Source organism: Jaculus jaculus, chromosome 6 (genome assembly GCF_020740685.1).
Source record: "Jaculus jaculus isolate mJacJac1 chromosome 6, mJacJac1.mat.Y.cur, whole genome shotgun sequence".
NCBI lineage: Eukaryota > Metazoa > Chordata > Mammalia > Rodentia > Dipodidae > Jaculus > Jaculus jaculus.
This window is the reverse complement of record NC_059107.1, coordinates 92,361,085-92,383,699: the sequence shown is the minus strand read 5'-3', so window position 1 is coordinate 92,383,699 and position 22,615 is coordinate 92,361,085. Positions and strand designations below refer to the sequence as shown.

At 47.5% G+C, this 22,615-nt stretch overlaps 1 protein-coding gene across 1 annotated transcript in view; it reads left to right on the top strand.

The window, feature by feature from the left end:
- The first annotated feature begins 7,369 nt into the window (after positions 1 to 7,369).
- The window catches only part of Nckap5l (NCK associated protein 5 like), a 49,724-nt gene continuing 34,478 nt past the window's right edge, over positions 7,370 to 22,615 (top strand). The window contains exon 1 of the mRNA XM_045152075.1: positions 7,370 to 7,485. The gene's annotated coding sequence lies outside the window, so the exon portion shown is untranslated. The remainder of the gene's footprint in view (positions 7,486 to 22,615) is intronic.

Genomic DNA, 22,615 nt, shown 5'->3' with positions numbered 1-22,615 from the left:
GCAATTTGCAGAGTGGGAGAAAATCTTTGCCAGCTATACTTCTGACAGAGGATTAATATTCAGGATATACAAAGAACTCAAAAAACTAAATAAGGCTGGGCGTGGTGGTGCACGCCTTTAATTCCAGCACTTGGGAGGCAGAGGTAGAAGGATCCCTGTGAGTCTGAGGCCACCCTCAGAATACAGAGTGAATTCCAGATCAGCCTGGGCTACAGCAAGACCCTCAAAAAAAAAAAAAAAAAATTAAATAAGAAATCAAACAACCCAATTAAAAAATAGGCTATGGGGTTGCCGGGCGTATGGGTGTACCTTTACTCCCACTCAGGAGGCAGAGGTAGGAGGATCACCATGAGTTCAAGGCCATCCTAAGATGACATAGTGAATTCTAGGTCAGCCTGGGTTAGAGTGAGACCCTACCTCAAAAAACTGAAGAAAAAAAAAAAAAGGCTTTGGGCTGGAGAGATGGCTAACCGGTTAAGGGATTAAGGTGCTTGCCTGCAAAGTTTAAGGGCCCATGTTAGACTCTCCATGTGCCACGTAAGCCAGATGCACAAGGTGATGCAAGCGCACAAGGTCGCACATGCACACAAGGTGGCACGTCCATCTGAAGTTCGATTGCAGTGGCTGGAGGCCCTGGTGCACCAATTCTCTTTCTCCCTCTCTCTCTCTTGCATAAAAAGACAAAGGCCAGTCTGTTGGGTTTGCCTCAAGGAAAAAAAAAGACTATAAGGCTAGGCATGGTGCCACACGCCTTTAATCCCAGCACTGGGGAGGTAGAGGGAGGAGGAGCACCATGAGTCTAAGGCCACCTTGAGACTACATAATGAATTCCAGGTCAGCCTGGGCTAGAGTGAGTCCCTACCTTGAAAAAGCAAAAATAATTAATTAATTAATTAATTAATTAAAATAAGTAAAGGGGGGCTATGGAACTAAATAGAACGTTCTCAAAAAAGGAAATAAAGATGGCCTTCATAATCCTTAGCCATCAGGGAAATGCAAATTGAAACAACTTTGAGGACTGGAGAGTTGGCTTAGCAGTTATGGCACTTGTCTGCAAAGCCTAAGGACCCAGGTTCAATTTCCTAGTACACACATAAACCAGCTGCACAAGGTGGCATATGCATCTGGAGTTTGATTGCAGTGGCTGGAGGCTCTGGCATGCCCATTACCTCTTTCTTTCTTTCTTTCTTTCTTTTTGTTTTGTTTTGTTTTTTCGAGGTAGGGTCTCACTCTGGTCCAGGCTGACCTGGAATTAACTCTGACATCTCAGGGTGGCTTTGAACTCATGGCAATCCTCCTACCTCTGCCTCCCGAGTGTTGCATTACCTCTTTCTATGTGTCTGATTCTTCCTCTTTCTCTCTCTGTCTCTCAAATGAATAAATAAATAAATTTGAAAAAATATTTAAAAATAAAAAGAGCTGCGCATGGTGGTGCATGCCTTTAATCCCAGCACTTGGGAAGCAAAGGTAGGAGGATTGCTTGCAAATTCAAGGCCACCCTGAGCCTACATAGTGAATTCCAGGTCAGTCTGGCCTAGAGTGAACCCCTACCTCAAAAAAACAGAAATAAATAAAACTACTTTGAGATTCCATCTCACTCTGACAGCTGGAGAGATGGCTTAGCGGTTAAATCATTTGTCTGGAAAGCCAAAGGATCCCATTTTGACTCTGCAGGACCCAAGTAAACCAGATGCACAAGGGGACACATGCATCTGGAGTTTGTTTGCAGTGAGTGGAGGCCATGGCACACCCATTCCTTCCCTTCTTTCTCTATGCTTCTTTCCAATAAATAAATAATATATATTTTTAAATGACAATAAAAAATATCAATAAATGCTGGCGAGGATGAGGAAAAAGAGGAAGCCTTCTACACTGTTGGTGGAAACGTAAACTGGCACAGCTATTGTGAAAATCAGTGTGGAGGTTCCTGAGACAGCTAAAAATAGATTTACCATATTACCCAGCTATAGCACTGCTAGGCGTATATCCTATGGACTTGTCTCACTGCCCTAGAGATACTTTCACATCCATGTTTATTGCCACTCTATTCACAATAGCTAAGAAAGGGAACCAGCCTAGATGTCCCTCAATTTATGAGTGGATAAATGAAGATGTGGTACATTTTTCTATTCAGCAGTAAAGAACAACAAAATTATGAAATTTGGAGGGAAATAGATGGACCTGGAAAGGATTATACTTAGTGAAGTAACCCTGCCCAGGAAGCCAAGTGCCACATGTTCTCTGTCATATGTGGAACTGAGCTACAAATGTTTAAATTTGCATGTGAGTTGAATAAAACAGAGCCCAGTAAGCTAGAAAAGGGCTATAAGGGAGGAAGGAGAGGAGTTAAGGGGATGGTATTGTATATATGTAAGTAACTTGGGGGCTGGAGAGATGGCTTAGGAATTAAGACATTTGCCTGCAAAGCCAAAGGACCCAGGTTCAATTCCTCAGGACCCACATCAGCCAGATGCACAAGGGGGTGCATGCATCTGGAATCCGTTTGCAGTGGCTGGAGGCCCTGGCACGCCCATTCTCTCTCTCCCTTCTCTGCTTCTTTCTCTCTTTCTCAAATAAATAAATAAAAATAAAGTTTTTTAAAAAATAAGAGAACAGAGCCGGACGTGGTGGCGCACGCCTTTAATCCCAGCACTCGGGAGGCAGAGGTAGGAGGATCGCCTTGAGTTCAAGGCCACCCTGAGACTACAGAGTTAATTCCAGGTCAGCCTGGACCAGAGTGAGACCCTACCTCGAAAAACCAAAAAAAAAAAAAAAAAAAGAGAACAGTAAATGAGCAGATTACTGGGGGTGGAATGGCCTAAGTGAGGTCGGGGAAAAAACTGAGTAAAAGAAGAATGAGGAGAGGATTAATAAAAATCTAACAGGGTATTAAAAGCAGTATGGAAACTTACTTTTTTGGACAATTGTGCACCCAGAAGCTATAGATGGTTACTAGAAAAATTTCAGTGCCAGGGACAGAATACCTTCCAGTGAGTTGTTAGCCAGGTAGGTCCCTGCTGGCCCCAAAACATTACAGGCCATTGTCAAGGTTCTTGGTTTCCCTCCAGGAATAGATGCTAAGACCCTATTACTGAAGACTCCACATGCTTGGGCTGCAAGGTCACTGAGAAAACTTCCTGAAGCTGGGCTGAAAACCTCCCTGTAGACAGACCAGCTGTAGAAAGCTGGAAAAAAAAAAAAAAAAAAAGCCATGCTGCATGCAGTTCTATAGGAGAGAGAGAAATCATCAATGGAGATAAGCAGTGGATACTGACAGCCTTAAATTTGGTCAGGCAGGCCAAATGAGCTAATGGGTGCAGTAGTGGCATGTCTGTTATGGGGAAAACCAACCGCTATGTAATTGGACTGGAGGCCCACTCCATGGGAGGGAATACATGCCTGATACTGAAAACCTATGACAGGGGAGGTCATTAGCCTTAGGAGTGTAACACCTGCTGGTGTCTGCCTAAATGCATAAACTATGCTCACCATACTGCCCAGTAGACACTTCTCTTAATATTCATATCCATATATTAATGCTATTCTCACTTTAGTTAGAGAAGCTTCTCTTTTCAGATGATGGTTACCTTAGGATGACTCAGAGAGCACCACAGTGCTGAGAGCTAACAGAGGAGTGCTCAGCATTGAACCGTCTCCATTACACCTCCCCAGGCTCAGGGTCCATTGCAGATGAGATGGCAGAAAGAATGTAAGCGCTAAAGGAAGGGTAGGACTTCTTAAAATGCACTCTTCCAGGGCTGGAGAGATGGCTTAGTGGTTAAATGCTTGTCTGTGAAGCCTTAAGGACCCCGGTTCGAGGCTCGGTTCCCCAGGTCCCACATTAGCCAGATGCACAAGGGGGTGCACGCGTCTGGAGTTCGTTTGCAGAGGCTGGAAGCCCTGGCGCTCCCATTCTCTCTCTCTCCCTCTATCTGTCCTTCTCTCTGTGTCTGTCACTCTCAAATAAATAAATAAATAATTTTTTTTTTTTTTAAATGCACTCTTCCAGACCCAGAATGGCCTGGATATCTATGACTTGGCAGTACCTGGCACTACCTACACAAGACCTTCATAACAGGAGGAAAAGATGATAACATAAAAATAAAAGAAACGAGGCTGGAAAAATGACTTAGCCATTAAGGTGCTTGCCTGCAAAGCGTATGGACCCATGTTCTACTACTCTCCAGATAACACGATAAACCAGATGCATAAAGATGAGGCAAGCAAAAGCTCACACATGCCACTAGGTGGTGCAAGCGTCTGTAGTTCAATTGTAATGGCTGAGGCCCTGGCATGCTAATTCTTTCTCTTTCCCTCTCTAAAAAAATAAAATAAGGGCTGCAGAGATGGCTTAATGGTTAAAGGCATTTGCCTACACAGCCAAAGGACCTTAGTTTGATTCCCCAGGACCCACGTAAGCCAAATGAACAAGGGGGACCACATGAGTCTAGAGTTCGTTTGCAGTGGCTGGAGGCCCTGGCCACCCATTCTCTCCCTTTCTCTGCCTCTTTCTCTCTCTTTCTCTCTCTCAAATAAATAAAGTTTTTTAAAAATAAAATAAAATATGGCTGGAGGGATGGCTAAGCTATTAAGGCACTTGCCTGCAAAGCCAAAGGACCCAGATTTGGTTCCCCAGGACCCACATTAGCTAGATGCACAAGGGGGCGTATGCACCTGGAGTTTGTTTGCAATAGATGGAGGCCCTGGTGCGCCATTCTCATCCCCCCCCTCCTTTCTCTGTCAAATAAATAAATAAAACTATTTTTTAAAATAACATAGATGAGCTTCAGAGATGGCCTAGCAGTTAAGGCACTTGCCTGCAAAACTAAAGGATCCTGGTTTGATTTTCCAGGACCCATGTAAGCCAGATGCACAAGGTGACACATGCATCTGGAGTTCGTTTGCAGTGGCTGGAGGCCCTAGCCCATTCATTCTCTCTCTATCTCATAAATAAATAAAATATATTTTAAGAAAACAGAATAAAATAGATTAGTTGAGTGGGAAGCAGATATGATGGAGAGTGGAGTTGTAATGGGGAAAGTAGGGGGAGGGTTTATTGTCTATAATTATGGAAGTTGTCAATAAAAAATTTTTTTTTAAATAAAGAGGCCAGGGGCTGGAGAGATGGCTTAGTGGTTAAGTGCTTGCCTGTGAAGTCTAAGGACCCTGGTTCGAGGCTTGAGTCCCCAGGACCTAAGTTAGCCAGATGCACAAGGGGGCACATGGGTCTGGAGTTCGTTTGCAGTGGCTGGAGGCCCTGGCGCACCCATTCTTTCTCTCTCTATATCTGCCTCTTCCTCTCTCTGTCTGTCGCTGTCAAATAAATAAATAAAAATAAAATAAAGAAGAGGCCAGGCATGGTAGCACATACCTTTAACCCCCACACTCGGGAGGCAGAGGCAGGAGGAGCACTGTGAGTTCGAGGCCACCCTAAGACTACATAGTGAATTCCAAGTTGGTCTAGGCTAGAGTGAAACCTTACCTCAAAAAACAAAAAGAAAAAATCCAGGCATGGTGACGCACACCTTTAGTCATAGCTCTTGGGAGGCAGAGGTAGGAGGATCACTATGAGTTCAAGACCACCCTGAGACTCCATAGTGAATTCCAGGTCAGCCTGGGCTAGAGTGAGACCCTATCTGGGTGTGGGGGGAGGGCCCAAAATGACTCGCTGTCATTGTTTTGTCAAATATTTGCCCTCATTATGATCTCCATATAATTTCCTACATTAACTTTTCTCACTTCCCACCCTACCAGGATGACTTGCTCATTGTCTTATGAGGATAATTTGCACTTATCTCTAAGACGGCAATCCTTATCTTGCCTGGATTTTACTTAAGCTTTCTCTGCCCTTCAAATCCCATTTTAAATAAGCTTTCTTCAAAGAGGAGTTCTTAATTTGAGCCAGTGGGAGCACACTGTTTTCCCTCCGTTTTTATATTCTGGGCTGCTGTTTGAAGGCACATCCTATATACCTGAAACAAAAGCAATTTTAGTAAGACAGCCATTGTGTCCAAGAGTCCCATTGTATTTCCCTGTAGAATCCAACTCAGAACCTGTATATCCTGGCCAGTGAGTACAATGCAAATTTTGAGGATTATGAGCTATCTAGATCTGGGCAAATAGATATGTTAAGAACCAATGAGGAGGCAGAAAAGCATGAGCATCTCTGCAAGTTAGAGGTCTATGTAGTAAGTTCTAGGTCAGCCAGGGCTACATAGCAAGACCTTGTTTCAAAAAAAAAACACAAAAAAACAGGTCTGGGGAGATGGCTCAGTGGTTAAGGCACTTGCCTGCAATGCCTTACGACCTGGGTTCCATCCTCCAGTACCCATGCACAAAGTGGTGAATGCATCTGGAGTTCGTTTGCAATAGTTGGAAGCCCTAGCACACCCATTCTCCCCCCTCACTCTCCATGCTCAGTAAGTAAAGAGTTTACATCTCAAAGGGTGGGGCGTGGTGGTGCATGCCTTTAATCCCAGCACTCGGGAGGCAGGGGTAGGAGGATCATCACAAGTTCGAGGCCACCCTGAGACTATATAGTGAATTCCATGTCAGCCTGAGCTACAGTGAGATCCTACCTCGAAAAACCAAAAGAAAAAAAAAAAAAGTTTACCATTCAAGCATGAGAATCTGAGACCTACATAAAATGACAGGTGTGATGGACGCCTGTAATTCCAGTGCTGAGGAGGCAGAGACAAGATTCCCAGGACTGACTGGATAGACAAAACAGTCTATTGGTGAGGTCCGGGTTCAGTGGTACTAAAAGCTTGGGCCGATAAATTTGCTTCCACTTTTTGTATGTGCGTGACGCTGTCGTCCTCTCAAAAAAAAAAAAAAAAAAAATTCTGGACGGGTAAAAGGCAGGCAGGAGCATTTAAGGCCAAGGACACACACAAGCCTCTTCCCTTGGATTTACACCCAGAACGTATGCAGAAAGGCAAATCACACACACACACACACACACACACACACACACACACGCTCACAACCACAATACACGTGCACGCCCAGTCCTGCAGAAGCAGATGGGCATGCCCATGGGCCCGTGCACACATCCTGAGTTTTCTCTGTTCTAGATGCCCCCAATCCACCCCGACTCGGTTCAACCTGGCATCCCCAAGCACGGCCCAGGGTCGCTTTCCCAGGCCACGCCTGGCTTGCTTGCGGAAGAGCGCTCCTCCACAGGGGGGAGGGGAGGCCCTTCCCACCCGGGCGGAAGCGGCGCGCGCCGGCCCGGCAGACTTCGCTCTCGTCCTGGGAACATCTGGACAGAGCTGGGAGGGGCACGCGCCAAGCTGCACTCGGATTGGCTGCGCAAGAGGAGGGAGGCGGGGTCCAAGCGAGGGGCGGGGCCCATTGGCCCCTTTAAAGCCTTGACATCAAGAGGCGGCTCCGGTACCCCCCTTCTCTGCCCCCCTCCCCTGAGCCACGGCGATGGACTCGGCGGATCCCGCCCGCCCTGGCCCAGCTCAGCCCCTGATTTCGGTGAGTTGCTGGCCTACTCGTGAATCAAAGGGTGGTAAGGTGGGGCGGGGGGTCTGTAAGCCCCGGGCAGCGGCCCAGGGGTGTGGAAGGTAAGGCTCTCTCGTGGCAGCCTTGCTCCGGGGGCGTCAAGGCTTCCGTCCATCACCTCGCCGCCTGCCGCGTCCTCGGGCCGCCCGCTCCCAAAGGGGTCCAGCTGCGACTTTGTCCACCCCACCCCACCCCCTCCCGCCCCCTGCGCCATCCTCGCGCACACTCGGTGGCCCCGGAAGGGAAACTTTCAGGAGTGGGGGATGTTCCGGTGGCCGGTCTCCCTCCCTCTTTGAAAGCACTGACCTTGCCCCACCTGCGCATCCCCCCTACCCCCTCGGTACCCACTGTCCCAGGGCCGCTTAGCGGTGCTGGGTTGATGGCGGGGGGGGGGGGGGCTCTCTGTAAAGCGCAGGCGCCAACTCGAGCCTGGGGCTTCTCTTCGCACTCCTTGTAGTCCCGATGGCCCGGGGCGGTAGGGCGTGGGGGAGGCGGGGAGAGGCGGAGAGACTGGGTCTCTGAGAACAACCTTTTCAAGGCTCTGGAGGGGCTTTGGGTAGAAGGAAGCTGCCACTGAATAGAGGCTGAGGGAAGGGAGAAAGGGTTGGGCCGGCGTGGGACTGGGACAGGGCAGCGCCTGCAGAAAAGGCTCGCAGGGTCTTGGTTGGGGTGCTAGAAGAAAGCAGAGAAATTTGTCTGTGCCCGCCATTCCGTTGGGTGAGCAGACCTGGGAAAGCTGTCGGGATCCCAACTCCCCTCTTCTCATCCTGATGAAAGGCCCCTCCGTCTCTCCAGCCCTGGCACTGCCCCAAGGGCACAGAAGGCCCTCACCTCCCCATAGGCCTTGTTTTCCAGAGAATCTGTTCTGATTCAGCCAAGCGCACTGTGCCTACCCAGCAGCTGCTTTCAAAGACTACCTTCTTGAGGAGCCAGGGGATATAGATTGAGGGGTTCCCTAGCTTTACGGACAACCTCCTATTGCCCTCCATATCACTTCTCTCTCTTCTTCTGTGGGTCCTCCTGTCTAAACACAGCTGTCAGCTAGGGGAAATGGTTGGAGGCAGAGGCCTGCAACTGGAGTGGTTTTAGGAACCTCGGAGAGTGGGGTCAGTGTCCAAACCATTGTGTGCCCAATAGTTTTTTAAGGAAAACGAATGTTGCCCAGTTGTCTTGTTGCAGACCTTCTCTTACAGACGTTATGCCAGCCGGGTCTCTTGAGATCCCTCTCCTGGCCAGTCCTGGGGACTCTGAGTTAACCCCACCACTGCCACCACCACCACCACCCAGGTGGGATTGGTGGTGGGGGTTCATGCCCCAGGAAAGTCACATGTATTTTTGTCTGGAGTGGTGTTCCCACTTAGCTCATTTGTTTTCAAAGCCTGTGGTCTGTGCGTAAGGTGGTTTTGCGCTCCACTACCCCCCCACACACACCCCAGCACACTTTTTCAGCTCAGACATTTGGAAGAGGGTGAGAACCTAGAGAGGGAGGTGGATGTCCTGGGCTGCGGGGAAAGCTGTGTCCATGATAATCAGGCACAGAACCTGCGTGCATGGGGACTCTCCTGCTGTGCACGTGGACGGTCAGAAAGACATCCTGGGCCCTGCTCGGCTCATCTTTCTGTATGACTTTGGCCGAGACAGTTTGCCTCTTTGGAGTGATCGCCTTGAGAACTCAATAGTGGTACCAGAAAGCTCTAAAATTCACTTCCACTCTTTGATATTCAGTGGTTCCACTGGTATGTGACTGAGGGCGAAATCTCCTCTGCCAGGGTGGATGCATTTAGAGCTAAAATGTTTGTTAGGATTAGGAGTTAAGGTAGAGAACTCCCTTCTATCTGGGAATAGTCACTGCCCTGCCCAACCTGGTGCCTTGGGATATGAACTCCTGCCGGCTTGGGTTTGGCCCACCCATCAAGGCTTCTGCTGAGACATCCTGGCTGAGCCAGTCTTTGAGTTGGGTCTTTGAGGAGGGGTTTAGAGAGGAGGAGGCAGCCAAGGGCCAGCCTGGGTAGGCAGATTCCCAGGAGACAGTTTGCATCTCAGCTGTTGGGACTTGTTTTAGGATCTGAGCCAGAGAACCCAGCACACTCATCCACCCTCTTGTGGGAAGAGGGCAAGGAGGGCCCCATCCTACCCCCTGGCCCTGCACATCTCACCTCTGCACTCGGCCCCAGCTCCCAGGTAACAGGCTAAGCAAGGAGAATGCCCCCACGCCACCTTTCCCAGCTCCTTACCTCGGGGTTGGAGGAGGGCAGGGGAGAGCTTTCTCAGGACTCTGGCATTCCAGGTTAGGACTTGCTCTCCAGCCCGAGAGCCAAAAGACTTCATGTTCTTGTTTGTTTTCATCTTTGGTCTCCCAGGTGAAGGGGAATGTGGAAGGAGAGTGGTGATTAGAGAGACCGCGGGGTATGAGGCGTGCTGGCCTCCATTGCTTTTCCTTCTGACAACCCCACCAAGCTCAGAGAACCCTCTGCTCTTAGCCCTGCTGCCCTGTATGGGTGAAGCTACCGAAGGAGACATCTAGGTTAGCCTCCGGGAGACCTTCCTCCTGCTGTGAGCCCTTAAAATGGATAATGGACACTCCCAGGGAGGCCAGTTTCCCAGAAAGTGGTTAATGGTGGAGTCCTTGTCAGAGTGAAGGATGCAGCTGTTGCTAGGCAGAGGCTGCAGTTAGTTCTCTCTTGGGGTATAAGCTCTGAGGCTGGCCAGTCATAGGCAGCTAGAAGCAGGAGGAGAGGGGACAGCCAAAGTGGGGCTCTTTGGACCACCAGGACTGAATCTCTCAGAGCACATGCCCTTTCTCACTCCTACTTTCCTATGGCCCCTCCCCCAAATAACTGTTGCTACCCAACTGCTTTGACAACCCTCACAGAAAGGAGCTGGCAGGCTCCCCTTTCCCGTCTGGCTGCACTAATGGACTGATTGGATTTTCTATACTTGGAGTTTGGGGTTCCTGATTAAACATGCAGATTTATGTAAATCAATCTGAGATCTGCCACCACATCAAAACAATGTAGAGCTTCCTCGGGCTGGAAGGAATCCTAGAAACAATGTAGTCCAAGTTCTGCCCTCAAGTTAAAAATGGGGCAACCAGAGTCCCGAGGAGGAAGTGATTCATGTGGTCGTGAGTGTCAGAGGCATGACTTCTGACTCTGGCCTCTGGTTTTCCCTGGTTGCTTTTTGCCTTAGTTTCCCATTCACAGGGAGCTAGTTGTTTTTAAAGCAGAGAGGGGCAGTTCTTGAACCTAAATTGCAGAATGCTGGTGCCATAGACAGAATGTTAATCCAGGCAGAGATAACATAGAGAGAATGTTGATCTCCCCCCACCGCACTCCCCAGGGGCTTTGTTCAGTTTTCTAACCTGCTGAAGAAAAGCTTCAAATCCCTTCGAATAAGATCCTTACTATTCCCTTGGATGTTCTGCTGGAGGGCTAGAGGACAAGGTTGTTGGCTTGGCCTTTCTGATTCTTTGGAGCTGAGATTTTTGCTTAAGTATCTGCACAGAATGAGATATAGGGTAGGCTGTGTGTGCATGTGCAGTGCCTTCATTTATTCCCTTCCCTCCTTGTGTGAGTCTGCTGCTTTGTGCTTTGGTCACAGTGGGAAGAGATATTTGGCCCTGTGAGCTTTTGCTCATTCTCCCTTTCGCTCTTAGACAACATAGGCTAACTGGTCAATTCTCTACAACTTTCCGCAACAGTGACCAGACAGGCCCTGCTGTAGGGAGGATCTCATTATTTTAGGACCAGTGCCAAGGGTGGATGGGGGCTACGAAGATAAGCTTGAATCCCAAGAAGTCATTTCAAATTACTTTTCTCTTTCTTGTGCTGGGATCAAACCCAGGGCTTTAGGCATGCTAGGCAAGGCACTGGCGCTCCATCCCCAGCCTCCTCATTTTTTTTTAAATTTTTTTGTTTATTTATTTATTTATTTGAGAGCGACAGACACAGCAAGAGAAAGAGAGAGAGAGAGAATGGGCGCACCAGGGCCTCCAGCCACTGCAAAGAAACTCCAGACGTGTGCGCCCCCTTGTGTATTTTGCTGATGTGGGTCCTGGGGAATTGAGCCTCGAACCGGGGTCCTTAGGCTTCACAGGCAAGCACTTAACCGCTAAGCCATGTCTCCAGCCCCTCACTTTTTTTTTTTTAATGAATCCCTTTTGAAATTTTTTTGAATATTTTGTTTACTTATTTGAGAGAGAGAAACAGAGAGAGAGAGGCAGATAGAGAGAATGGGCATGCTGGGGCCTCCAGCCACTGCAAACAAACTCCAGATGCGTACACCACCTTATGTGTCTGGCTTAATATGGGTACTTGGGATTTGAACTTGAGTCGCTAGGCTTCACAGGCAAACACCTTAACAGCTAAGCCACCTGTACAGCCCCATCCAAACTTCTTCACATGTTCTGGCTCAGTTCCCCATTGCCTTCTTGTGAACTGCGCCTGTGGCATGGAGCTGCGCCCTCCCTCACCCCATGGTGCCTGAGCGCGCGGATAGCTGAGGTGCTCGGACTGCCATTTGCTTGCCTTGCTACCCTGAGGGAGGCTCAAGGACAAAGGTCTCATTTCCCAGCCAGGCCTGCCAAGTGGGACCTGCTGCAGCCTGCGGAGGGGCCTTGGGGTGTATGTTTGGGTTCACCTTCTTCTCAACCCACATCTGGAGGGCAGGCTCCCAAATCACTGCAGGTGTGGGGCTGGGGCCTCCAGCTCCCCGCTGCCCAGCAGCTCTCGGCACCGAGGTCCTTCTCCTTGGGCCTCAGTTTCCCAGCCAGGGCTCATAGATTAATGACACATCATCATTTGGGTGTGGCACCCGCTCCATAATTACCGTTTTCTCAGTTCTGGCACTCATGCAGATAAAAGAAGTCTGAGGAGGCCAGGCTGTTATTAAGGTGAATTATCATTGCTGTTATTACTGATTTCTGAAAACGCAGTAGGTACTGAGAAGAACCCAGCTGGGAGAAGCACCCTGAACTGCTGCTCTTTGAGCCCTGGGAATTCAGAAGTATTCACTGAACTTTTTTTTTTTTTTCTAATTAAAAAAATTTTTTTTGAGGCAAGCCCTACAACTGGCCTTTTCTGAATGAGAGAGAGAGAGACAGAATTAGCGCACCAGGACCTCCAGCCACTGCATTTGAACTCCAGACATGTGTGCCACCTTGTGCACATGTGCGACCTTATGAGCTTGCATCACCTTGTACATCTGGCTTTTGTGGGACCTGGAGAATTGAACATGGGTCCTTAAGCTTCGCAGGCAAGCACCTTAACCTTCACTGAGCTTTTTATCTGTATTTAAAAAAAAAATTACAAGGCTAAGGAAGGGTGTAGCTCAGTACTATTGAACTTGAAAGACTACGGGTTCCATCCCCAACACTAAGAAAAAGAAGTAAGAAGCCAAGCGTGGTGACACCCACCTTTAATCCCATCACTCGAGAGGCTGAGGTAGGAGGACCACTGTGAGTTTGAGGCCACACTGAGACTACATACTGAATTCCAGGTCAGCTTGGGCTTGAGTGAGACCCTACCTCAACAAATGAAAAAAAAGGAAGGAAGGGAGGGAGGAAGAAAAAGAAGCAAGAGCCATTGCTCCTGCTGTTGGCTGCAGGGCTTCAGTGGTAGGTGTTGCTGGTCTACGATGATCTCATTCTCATGCCTGATTTGCTCTGACCTTCAGGGTAGAAGATTGGTGACCTTTTTTCTTTTCATAGATGGGACCCTGGAACTCCTGGGGTGTAGCCCTGAGGTCCTCAGGAGCTAAGTTGCCAGGGCTGAATCACTTCACAACAGTTGGCTTGATGTGAGGGCCATAACTGGTCTTTTATGCAGGGATCCGTTGAGGCGTCCCTAGATTCTACCTGCAGCGGCTGTAGACACCTCTACTTGCCTCAATCTCCCCTTGATCCACGTGCCTCTCAGCCCTCAAGTCAGTGGTGTCTGCTTCTTTTATCTGTGCCCTGAATAGACTGTCCCCTTTCTAGAGCAGAAGTGACAGTGACCCTGATCAACTTCTGAATGGTGGTGTAACTGCCCACATCACAGCCTAAGGGGTTGGGATGTACAAGGGCCTCTCTTTCCCTGGGGAAGAAAGGGACATCCCATGGTCAGTCCTCACATGCTTCTTTGTCCCCGGGCCATGATATCTCTTTCCTCAACAAGGAAGAGAGTGAGCTGGGCATGGTGGCGCAAGCCTTTAATCCCACCACTCAGGAGGCAGAGGTAGGAGGATCACTATGAATTTGAGGCCGCCCTAAGACTACATAGTGAATGCCAGGTCATCCTGGGCTAGAGTGACGAGTGGAGGAGAATGGATGACCACAGCTGGGAGGAGCTTTCGAAAGAGCTTGGTTAGCCAGTGTGGTGGTACAGGCCTGTGATCCCAGCAAGACCTTGTCTTTAAAGATAAAAGAAAGCTGGACCTGATAGTACATGCCTTTAATCGTAGTACAGCAGAGGTAGGAGGATCACTGTGAGTTTGAGGCCACCCTAAGACTACATAGTGAATGCCAGGTCAGCCTCAAAAAAAAAAAGAGAGAGAGAGAGAAAGAGAGATTTGGTAGTTTGATACTTTCTAACATTTTAATTAATTAATTTATTTATTTATTTATTTATTTGAGAGTGACAGAGAGAGAGAGAAAGAGACAGAGAGAGAGAGAGATTGAGAATGGGCGCACCAGGGCCTCCAGCCACTGCAAACGAACTCCAGACGCGTGCGCCCCCTTGTGCATCTGGCTAACGTGGGACCTGAGGAACCGAGGCTCGAACCGGGGTTCTTAGGCTTCACAGGCAAGCGCTTAACTGCTAAGCCATCTCTCCAGCCCAATTTTTAAAAATTTTTAATTAATTTTTTTTTGAGAGTGACAGAGAGAGAGAGAAAGCTTTCTAACATTTTTAAAAGTGGGAATAAAAGATATATGCCTAGGAGTGCTATAGCTGGGTCATATGGTAGATCAATCTTTAGCTGTTTTAGGAACCCCCACACTGATTTCCACAATGGCTGGATCAGATTGCATTCCCACCAGCAGTGTAGAAGGGTTCCTGTTTTTCCACATCCCCGCCAACATTTATGGTCATTTGTATTCATGATGGTGGCCAATCTGACAGGAGTGAGATGGTATCTCAATGTAGTTTTAATCTGCATTTCCCTGATCAGCCCATTCTTTTTTTTTTTTTTTTTTTGAGGTAAGCCCAACAGACTGCCTTTTTAAAAATTAATATTTATTTTTATATTTGAGAGCGATAGGCAGAGAGAGAGAGAGAGAAAGAGAGAGAATGGGCATGCCAGGGCCTCCAGCCACTGCAAATAAACTCCAGATGCATGCGCCCCCTTGTGCATCTGGCTAATGTGGGTCCTGGGGAATCAAGCCTCACACCCGGGTCCTTAGGCTTCACAGACAAGGACCTAATCACTAAGCCATCTCTCCAGCCTGACTGCCTTTTTTCTATGAGGGAGAGAGAGAGAATTGGTGTGCCAGAGCCTCCAGCCACTGCAATCAAACTCTAGATGCGTGCGCCCCCTTGTGCAGGTGTGACACTATGTATCTAGCTTACATGGAACCTGGAGAGTTGAACATGAGTGTTTAGGCATTGCAGACAAGCACCTTAACTGCTAAGCCATCTCTCCAGCCCAGGTTCTCTTTTATAAAAGCAAAAATCATTCTGATCATAGTACCCACCTCAGGTTTCCCCTGTTGATGCCAAACCATGGGCTGGACAAATGCTGACATTAACTCAGATACCAGGATTTAGACCCAATCCAACCTCTAAGGAAATTTCAAGCTGTGAAAGGTCATTCGTTCAGGCAGCCAGAACTTACTGTGTACCCAGTTTCTTTAGGGTCACATTGGTGATCAAAAAAGAGCCAGACATGGCGGCACACACCTTCAATCCCAGCACTTGGGGGGCAGAGATAGGAGGATCTCCCAGAGTTTGAGACCACCATGAGACTACATAGTAAATTCCAGGTCAGTCTGGGCTAGAGTGAGACCCTATCTAGGATAAAAAGAAAGAAAAGAAAGGACCCAATCTGTGATGGGGAGAGCGCTCAGTGGTTAAAGGCACTTGGTTTCAAGCCTGTCCACCTGAGTTCAATTCCCTATAGTAACCTTGTAACCAGCTGCAAAGTGGCGCTTGTGTCTGGGATCCCAACATGCATTTAGTGATGGAAACCAGAAGGCCAGCTAGACAGGTAGGCCCCCATGTAACAACAACACAAAAAGTCCCTGTTTCGTGGAAGGAGAGACAAATATCAAAGGTTGTTCTCAGACCTCCACAGAAGTGCCATACATACACACACAATTAAAAATAAATAAATAGAGCCGAGCGTGGTGGCGCACGCCTTTAATCCCAGCGCTTGGGAGGCAGAGGTAGGAGGATTTCCAATAGTTTGAGGCCACCCTGAGACTACATAAATTCCAGGACAGTCTGAGCTAGAGTGAGACCCTACCTTGAAAAACAAAACAAACAAACAAGAAAAAGACTCATTCATCAAATAACCAAACAGGTCTAAAATTATAGCTCTGGTAAGGATTGTATAAGAAAGGACGTGCGCAACCCTTACTGGATCATTACACACTGCATACATGTATTGAATTATAATACTGTACTCCATAAATCAGTACAAGTATGTCAACTTAAAAATAAAAGAAAGGACATATGCTGGAAGGGCAAGTACTCACAGGACCTGCCCCGCGTGGTACGTGTGCATGTGAGGGTGGCACGTGCCAGGGTGTGTGGTGTGGCACACTGCTGGAGGCCAGAGTCGGCCAAGATTGCAGATAAGGCCACACATGACCTAAAGTACTGCATTTCACAACTTCGCGTCTGTGGCTTCTCTCCCCTGAGAAAGAGGAGGACCCCCACCTTCTCTTCCAGATGGAGCAGACGCCTCTTTCCCTCCTCCCAGACCTCCGTCTATGGCTTCTGTTTTCCCAGCTCTGGCCTTGAGGGCTCCTGGAACTGGACCCTTCCTCCTCTCCAAGCTAAAGGGAAGTGGGGGAGGGTGTTTGCTTCTTATTTCCTCTGTAGACAGCACCTCACTTCCTCCCGCCACCAAGAAGACTAAAGCTCTTGGCTTTGCTGTCCCTTCCTGTCCTCCCCCACTGCTTTCCTGAGAAGCCTCCAGGCCCTTTTGGAGAAAGGCAACATCAGAGGCACCCTGAGCAACTTATTCACACCACAGCCACCATCCTTCCTGAGCTGGGGAGGGTCTTCTAAGCTGTCATCCTTTTCTCTTCTTTTTTCTTTTGTCTTTTCAAGGTAGGGTCTCACTCTAGCTCAGGCTGACCTGGAATTCACTATGTAGTCTGGAGTGGCCTCAAACTCACAGCGATCCTCTTACCTCTGCCTCCCAAGGGCTTGGATTTAAGCCATGCCTGGCCATGTGGTCCTTTTCTAGGCATCCTTCTTTGCCCTGCCAAGAGATAGCAGAGAGGACTCATCCCATTTTACAGAGAACAAAATCGAGGCCTTCCCAAGGGTCATGCCGAGCTGAACCAGAATCCAGAAAGCATGGCTTCCATTTGTGGAGTCAAAGGACAGCCGAGCCCAGTGGGGGCTTGTTGAACTAGACCTGCAATCTCCTCCCAGATAGAGCCGGGCAGCCTAGGAGAGGACATCTGGGCTTGGCTGGCAGACACCCAGATGGCCAGCACTGTAGCTGCCTGGATGCAGGAGGCTGGCCAGAGCCTGTTCATTGTGGAAAGAGACTAAGAGAGAAAGCTTGGAGAGCAAACAGGGAGCTAGCAGGGTGTCTGACCAGCTTTCCTGGGTCCATAGGGGTGGCCTGAAAGCCTCCCAGTCCCGCAATCTCCCCAGACCCCTTCTTCTCTCTGATAGCAGGTAGCTATCGTTGGTTCCAGCAATCAGCTCTGTCCCTGCCTCTGTTCCTCTGTGGGACCCAGCATGTCTCTAAGTACACCCAGGATCTTAAAACGTGCCCTCTCCCTTCTGCTCAGCGGTAGAAGAGTTAGGAACTGGCTCGGACAAGGAGAATGGGAAACCCTCACCGTTAGTACCTTCACATCCAGCAGCGGGATTCGTTCTGTGCGCACGTACTCCCAAGGTTTCTGCCGTTGTTATCTGTATATATGCCCATCCTCCCATCTGCAGCAACAAATTAAAAGTTCTATATATATATGGTGTACAACATGATATTTCTTTCTTTCTTTATTTGAGAGACAGAGAAAGAGAGAATGGGCATACACCAGGGCCTCTGGCCTTTGCAAATGAACACCAGATGTATGCACCACCTCGTGCATATGGCTTACGTGGGTCCTGGGGAATTGAATCGGGGTCCTTAAGCTTCGCAGGCAAACGCCTTAACCACTAAGCCATTTCCGCAGCCCTAATTTTTATTTTTATATTTATTTTTTTAGTTATGATCTTGGGGATTAAACCATTGAATGCAAGCAAGTACTCAGGGACTCAATAAGTTATCCAGGCTTGCCTTGAATGAAGGCACTCTATCCCAGAATGGTCTTGAAATTATTTTTTTCCCCCAAAGTAGGGTCTCACTCTAGCTCAGGCTGACCTGGAATTTACTCTGCCTTCCCAGTGCTGGGATTAAAGGTGTGTGCCACCACGCCCAGCCCTTGAACTTTTTTTTTTTTTTTTTTTTTTTTTTTTGGTTTTTCGAGGTAGGGTCTCACTCTGGTCCAGGCTGACCTGGAATTAACTCTGTACTCTCAGGGTGGCCTTGAACTCATGGCGATCCTCCTACCTCTGCCTCCCGAGTGCTGGGATTAAAGGCGTGCGCCACCACGCCCGGCTCCCTTGAACTTTTATTCATTTATTTATTTTATTTGAGAGAGGGAGGCAGATGGAGAGAAAGAGTGCACCAAGGCCTTCAGCCACTATAAATGAACTCCAGACACATGCACCACCTTGTGCATCTGGCTTATGTGGGTCCTGGGGATTCAAACCTGGGTCCTTTGACTTTGCAGACAAGCCCCTTAACTGCTAAGCCATCTCTCCAGTGCCCCCTTTCTTAAACAAATAATTTTATTTATTTATTTGAGAAATAGAGATGGGCATACCAAGTTTCCTCTTGCCCCCCCCTACAAACAACTTCAGACACTTGTGCCACTTTGTGCCTCTGGCTTTATGTGGACACTGGGGAATGAGAACTCTGGTCATTAGGCTTTCCAGGCAAGCGCCTTAACCACTGGGCCACCTCTCCAGCCTTGGTCTTTTCATCCTCCGTCTCAGCCTCTGTAGCTAGGCTTTACAGGCCTGTGTTGGCAGCCCCAGCTCAAAGGTAGTTTGGTAGGTGTTTTGGAGCTGGGAAGTCGAACTGGAGTTTTGTACCCTCTGTGGTCTATGTTGTCCCACTGCAAACCTCAGCCTCTACTCTAATAGCCACCGGTTTTTCTTTTTTTTTTTTTGTTGTTTGTCAAGGTAGGATCTCAGCTCAGGCTGACCTGGAATCACTATGTCATCTTAGGGTGGCCTCACGCTCACATGTTAAAGGCATGCACCACCACACCTCTACTCCCTGAGTTGCACGGGCTGTGCCTGACTTCCTTCACTTAGCAGCAGTCTTTCAGGTTCCATGCTGTGGCAAATGATAGGATTACCCTCACCTTTCAGACTTACTAGTATTTCCCTGTGTACAGGTGCCACATTAAAAAAAAAAATCCATGTATCTATTTACTTAGGCTGATTCTATCTCTTGGCTATTGTGAATAATGTTGCAATTAACATGGGAATGCAGATAATCTCTTTGACATTGATTTCATGTCCTTTGGGTATATTACCCAGTCATGGGATTGTTGGATTCCTAGTAGTTTAAGCTTATTTTTTTTTCTGAAGTGCTTCTGTTTCCAATAATGGCTGTACTAGTTTACATTGCCAACAACAGTATTCCCTTTTTTCCCCATATCTAACAGCAATTATAGCAAGTGGAAGATGATTCCTCATTAAGATTGTGATTTGTATTTCCTTGATGGTTAATGTGGTGAGAAGTTTTTCATTACCTGTTAGTTATTTGTATTTCTTCTTCTTTTTTTTTTTTTTAAATTTTTATTTATTTATTTGAGAGCGACAGACAGAGAGAAAGACAGGTAGAGGGAGAGAGAGAGAATGGGCGCGCCAGGGCTTCCAGCCTCTGCAAACGAACTCCAGACGCGTGCGCCCCCTTGTGCATCTGGCTAACGTGGGACCTGGGGAACTGAGCTTCGAACCGGGGTCCTCAGGCTTCACAGGCAAGCGCTTAACCACTAAGCCATCTCTCCAGCCCTATTTCTTCTTTTCTAAAGTATTTTTTAACATTAAAAAAAATTTTTTTTCGAGGTAGGGTCTCACTCTATCTAGTCAGGGCTGACCTGAAATTCACTATGGAGTCTCAGGGTGGCCTCAAACTCACGGCAATCCTCCTACCTCTGCCTCCCAAGTGCTGGGATTAAAGGTGTGTGCCACCATGCCCGGCTTTAATCTTTAAATTTTTTCTTATTTTATTTTATTTATTTGAGAGAGAGCGAATGGGCATGCCAGTGCCTTTAGCCAGTATAAACGAACTCCAGACACATGCATCACTTTGTGTGTCTGGTTTACCTGGGTTCTGGGCTATCAAACCTGGGCATTTGGCCCTCATTGGAATTCTGATAGGGATTGCATTGAATCTGTAGATCACTTTGGACATTTTAACAATGTAAACCAGTCCATGAACACAGGCTGTCTTTTCATTTCTGTCTTCAAGTCTCATGTCTCTTCTTCAATTTCTTTTATCATTATTTTATAGTTTCAATGTACAGAAGTTTTCTTCATTAAGTTTATTCTGTAGCTGTCATTAATAAAATAAGTTGGGCCAGGTGTGTTGGCACACACTGTAATCCCAGCACTTTGGAGGCAGAGGTATGAGGCTCACTGTGAATTCAAGGCCACCCAGAGACTACATAGTAAATTCCATGTCAGCCTGAGCGGGAATGAAACCCTACCTTGAAAAACAAAACAAAACAAACAAACAAACAAACAAGGTAGGTTGGAGGAGGGCACTGTTTGGCTTTGGTTTGGGGTTTTCATACAGTCTCTTGTAGCTCAAGTTGGTCTCTTTGTGTAGCTGAAAATGGTTTTTTGTTTGTTTGTTTGTTTGTTTTTCGAGGTTAGGGTCTCACTCTGGCTCAGGCTGACCTGGAATTCACTCTGTAGTCTCAGGGTGGCCTTGAACTCTCGGCGATCCTCCTACCTCTGCCTCCCAAGTGCTGGGATTAAAGGCGTGCGCCACCACACCCGGCTCCTGAAAATGGTTTTTAATCTTCTTCAATTTTTAATTTAATTTAATTTAATTTTTAATTTAATTTTTTTTTCTTTTTTGTTTTTTCGTGGTAGGGTCTCACTCTAGCTCAGGCTGACCTGGAATTCACTATGTAGTCTCAGGCTGGCCTCCAACTCATGGTGATCCTCCTACCTCTGCCTCCCAAGTGCTGGGATTCAAGGCATGTGCCACCATGCCCTGCTAATTTTATTTTATTTATTTTTTATTTATTTATTTTTTTATTTTTTTGGTTTTTCGAGGTAGGGTCTCACTCTGGTCCAAACTGACCTGGAATTAACTCTGTCATCTCAGGGTGGCCTTGAACTCATGGCAATCCTCCTACCTCTGCCTCCCGAGTGCTGGGATTAAAGGCGTGCGCCACCACACCTGGCTAATTTTATTTATTTGAGAGAGAGAGAAAGGGAGAAAATGAGCACACCAGGGCCTTCAGACACTAAATGAACTCCAAAGGCAGGCGTCACCTTGTGCATCTGGCTTACCATGAGTCCTAGGGAACCGAACCTGGTTCCTTTGGCTTCGCAGGCAAAATGCCTTAACCATTAAGCCGTCCCTCCAGTCCTGTGTAGCTGAAAATGACTTTGATCCTCCTGCCTCTGCTTCCTGTGTACTGAGATTGTTTTCTTTTGTTTTTTAAAATATTTTATTTATTTAATAGAGGGAGAGAAGCAGAGAGAGAGAGAATGAGTGCGCCAGGGCCTCCTAGCCACTGCAAACAAACTCCAGATGCTTGTGCCACCTTGTTCATCTGGCTTTACCTGGGTACTGGGGAATAGAACCTGGGTCCTTTGACTTTGCTGGCAAACACCTTAACTGGTAAGCCAACATAAGAGATTGTTTTCTTAATTGCTTTTTCTCATAGTTTGTTGTTACTTTATAGAAATGCTGATGATTTTTTTTATGCCTGTGTCTTTTATGTTGCCTACTAGACGATATTCCAAGAAGTCTTGAAAGAGCTGACCCATCTCTGACTTAATTATTCCTCCAATACTCACCATTGTGTCCCATAGTGATCTGTTCAGAAATATCTGTAGAATGAATAGACTAGTTCTGTTTGTTAGAGGGTGGTCACCGAAGCCAGGGCTGAGAGCTTCCCTCTCTCTCTTTCTCTCTCTCCTGCTCTTCAGTGCTAGAGATTGAATATAGAATTTCACACATGCCAGGATGCCAGGTACAAGTGCTTCTGCCACTGAGCTGGTTGAGAACTTTGAAGAAGTCATCTCAATGCCAGGAACAAATGTGAAAAAGTTTTAAAATATTTATTTATTTAGCTGGGCATGGTGGCGCACGCCTTTAATCCCAGTACTCAGGAAGCAGAGGTAGGAGGATTTCTGTGAGTTCAAGGCCACCCTAAGACTCCATAGTGAATTCCAGGTCAGCCTGGGCGAGAGCGAGACCCTACCTCGAAAAGCACCCCCCCAAAATTATTTATTTATCCAAGAGAGAGAGAGAGAGAATGAGCATGCCAGGGCCTCTATCCACTTCCACTGCAAAAGAACTCTAGATGCATGTGCCACCTTGTGCATCTGGATTTAAATGGGTACTAGGGAATTAAATCTGGGTCCTTTAGCTTTGCAGGCAAGTGCCTTAACTGCTAAGCCATCTCTGCAGCCCCTAAAAATGTTTTTTGCTCACCCTCAGTAGGCATGTAATGTAGATGATCCATTGTAGGGGATATTAACAACTTCCATAATTATAGACAATAAACTATGGTAATTCTCTCCCCTTCCCAACTCCACTCTCCATCATATCCCCTTCCCCTCTCAGTCTCTCTCTCTCTCTTTTTAAATTTATTTATTTGAGAGAGAGAAAGGAAGAGTCAGAGAGAAAGAGAATG